The sequence below is a fragment of the Helobdella robusta genome (genome assembly GCF_000326865.2).
Source record: "Helobdella robusta unplaced genomic scaffold HELROscaffold_1, whole genome shotgun sequence".
Taxonomy (NCBI): domain Eukaryota; kingdom Metazoa; phylum Annelida; class Clitellata; order Rhynchobdellida; family Glossiphoniidae; genus Helobdella; species Helobdella robusta.
In genome coordinates, this window is record NW_008703570.1 from 10228088 (window position 1) to 10232289 (window position 4202).

Here is a 4202-nt window from a genome sequence, read left to right on the forward strand (position 1 = left end):
CTTCGAAATTTAAAATACGGTGAATAATTTTTGTTATAATAAAAATAATAATAATTATTAAATTTAATTATATAACTATCATTACTTTTTAATAATTATTAATTTTTAATTATGTAATTATTATTACTGTTATTATTATACATATTTTATTTAGTTCATTAAATAAATTATCGAAGACAACTGAACCGCTCGTTCGATTTTTCTATAAATTGAAAACGTTACAAATGACGTTGATGATGATGAGGATGATGATGGTGATGGTTAAGGTTGTTGCTGATGATGATGATAGTAATAGTTGTGGTGATGATGAAAGTTACTGATGATAGTAATAGTTGTGGTGATGATGATGAGGACATCATCAGCCTCCTTAGCGGTTATGTTTTACGCTAGCCATATTTTATGGATACTCGTTGGTGCGCGCGACTGCCTGTAGACTTTTACAACATTAAATACGTCCTTGGTATCTTTAAAGGTTTTTAATTTTATCGCGTTTTGAGCTGCTGATTGCAGATGCAGATAGGTTTGATTGTTTAAAAATTACAATGAGTCGAAAGTATAAAGTTATACTTTTTATGCTTATGATTTGATACGAGGCTAACATTCAAGCCACATATTCAGAAATGAACAGCAATGAATTTGTTGAACAAGTTCAAATTCTACATACGGAAAAATAAGCTAAGCATGTCGTACGAAACAAATATTGCAGATAGTTGTCATTGCGGGATCAAAAAGATTGCTGCTGTCTGTTTTTGAATGAACTTATCATTATTTTAAATCTTAAGCGATGATGATGTTGAATGAGGATAGTGAGGCTAATGATGATGATGAAGGTGTTGATGATCTTGGACACTGATGAAGACGACAAAGATGAGGATGATGATATTGATGAGGAGGGCGGTGACGACGATGATGATAACAATGGTGAAGATGACGATGATGATAACAATGGTGAAGATGACGATGATGATAACAATGGTGAAGATGACGATGATGATAACAATGGTGAAGATGACGATGATGATAACAATGATGAAGATGACGATGATGATAACAATGGTGAAGATGACGATGATGATAACAATGGTGAAGATGACGATGATGATAACAATGGTGAAGATGACGATGATGATAACAATGGTGAAGATGACGATGATGATAACAATGATGAAGATGACGATGATGATAACAATGATGAGGACGTCGACGATGATCACGATGTCTGTGGCAGTGGCGGTGGCAGTGCGATCGATCAATCAGAAATCAATATCACGAATATCTGCTATCTTCCGTTCTCTGTAACAAAAAGGTTATCGGTGGTTTTTGTTGATGTTGTGGTTGATGTTTTTGTTAATGGTTTTGTTGTTGATATTGTTTATGGTGATGTTGATGTTGTTTATGTTGATGTATATGCTGATGAAATTGTTGTTGCTGATGTTGCTGCAGTTGTTGTTGACGTTTTTGTTGAAAAGGTTTTTGATTTTTTTTTTGTTTTTTGATGTTGATTTAGAGTAGTCGTTGACAGCAATAGAGCTGACATTAAATGTGGTTGATGTTGTTGCTGTTTGTCGTCGTTGTTGTTGTTGTATTTTTATTTAATTTATAAAATTACTACAATTTTCTCTTCAATATTTTACAGAAGCATCAACAACAAACAACACAGTGCATGTGTAAATATACGTGAAACAGCCCATCACAACCACATACATTGCATGTGATGGATGAGGGTCACTTTGCAATTGAATCCGGTTACTGGAAAAGCAGTGCCAGACAGTTTACCGTTACACTATTGCGCCACCGTTTATGCTACTATAGTTGTCGTTGTTGTTGTCGTTGTTGTCATTGTGGTTGTTGTTGTTGTTTTGTTGTTTTTACCTTTTTATTATTATCATTGTTGTTGTTGTTGTGGTGGTGGTTACTTTGTTATGATTATTACTATTGTTGTTGTTGTTGTTGTTGTTATTGATTATACGTTGACTTCTATGTTGACGACCAAGCCTGCTCTGCTATGTCAGCCCGGCTTGCTGGATCGACGGAATGGTTGGATAAATGAATGAATGAGTGAATGAATGAATTAATTAATTATTGAATGAGTAAATGAATGAGTTAATGAGTAAATGAATGAATTAATGAATAAGTAAATGTGTGAATGAATGAATAAATAAATGAACAAATAAAACAATTGTATAAACGAACGAACGAACAAAACATACGGACTATCGAATGAATGAATGGATGGAGAGATAAACGTATGAATGGAGAGTTGGATGGATAGACGGAAGAATTGAAGGATAGAAAAATGGATGATCTGATGAATGGACTATATAATGGACGATTTGATGAATAGAAAAATGAAGAATGAAAGAATGAAAGGTGGATGAATTATGAATGGAGAACGTATTAGAGATAATGAATAAAATGGTGAACGAATAAACAAACGAACGATTGAATGAATGAATGAATGAACGAACGAATGAACGAAAGAATCAATGAAGTGAACAAAAACAAAGTACATGTGCGAACATATGCTTCAATTGAATGAACGAATGAACCCTCCATGAAACAAACAATTTTGTTATGTGTGTGTGTATGTGTGTGGTGTGTGTGTGTAGTTTTTTGTTTGTATGAACAACGAAGAAACCTGTGAAAAAGAACGTGTGAAAAGAAACAAAGGAAGAAAGGAAGAGAGAGAAGGAGAGAGAGGGAGAGAAAGAGGGAAAGAGAGAGGAAGAGAGAGAAAAATTGAGATTGAGAAAAAAAGAAAAATGGAAACGCAATTCGGGGAAGGAAAAGAAAAAAGAGGGTGAAAGAGAGAAAGGGAGTGAAAGAGAGAAAGAGAGAGAGGGAGAAAGAAAGAAAGACAGGATGAAAACATAATTAAGAATCGAACTAGACCCGAGTTAAAGATATAATTAGTTTGCGCTGATGATAACGATGAAGGTGATGGTGATGACGACGACGACGGTGATGATGATGTTGCTGATGAAAGTAGTGGTGATGATGATGATAATATAACAATGTTAACCCTGATGATGATGACAATGAGGATATATATGTAAGTACATATATATATATATATATATATATATATATATATATATATATATATATATATATATATATATATATATATATATATATATATATATATATATATATATATATATATATATATATATATCACTCAGCGCTCACCATTCAATACGTGAGATTGGAACATACATTCTTGGTGAAAACATGTTAGACAATTGTTCGGACGTGGATACATCATCTTCATCATCATCGTCGTCGTCGTCATCTTCATCATCATCGTCGTCGTCATCATCGTCGTCAACGTCATCACTATCATCACCGTCAACATCAACACTATCATCATCATCATCATCTTTATCACTGTCATCATCAACATGTATCATATTGTCTCGATCGATGAAGATCTGACTAAAAACGGTTTGTTGAAATGAAAATCAAAATGATTAAAGTATAGAATTGAATAATGAAAATTTTTTGCCGAATAACATCTTGCTAACAAACAATTGTTTATTTTTCTTAAAAATGTTTGCATTTTTGTATACAGAGCTATTACATCAGATTGGTTGATTAGTGATGTTACAACGGAATGATTTGACACAACACAATTTAATTCTGGCAAAAAAAAACTCTCAAATGGCAAAACTAACAAAGACAATCAAATCACTATAGAAAAAATAACAGGAAAGAAGAAACGTGTAACAAATGTTTCAATCCCAATCTATCAACACCTGGAATGTATCAATCATCACAGGTCATCAGGAGAGTGAACAACAATCGGACCGAATACCACAGTTATAGATGATATCAATGATTATTAACAAACTTGAATGGTATCGTCTACATTAAAAGAACAAACACCACGAACCACAGAAACGTTTAACCGCAAATAATCGATCACAGAATTATATAAGCGACGACGACAAAGGGATGTAATATAGTATCAAAAACATTAACAGTATCATACAAATGCACCAAATAAATGATCAATCAACATATCAATCAAATAATCAACTAGCAATCAATCAATAGAGAACGAGAAATAAATTAGCCAATCAGCAAGGATAAAAATCCGACACAAAATCAGCCAACCAATGGCGTCCCTTCTAAAAGCTCCAGGCCTGAGTACCAGCCAATCAAATGGAGGTCTCTCAATGATAGCCAATAAGAAGTGT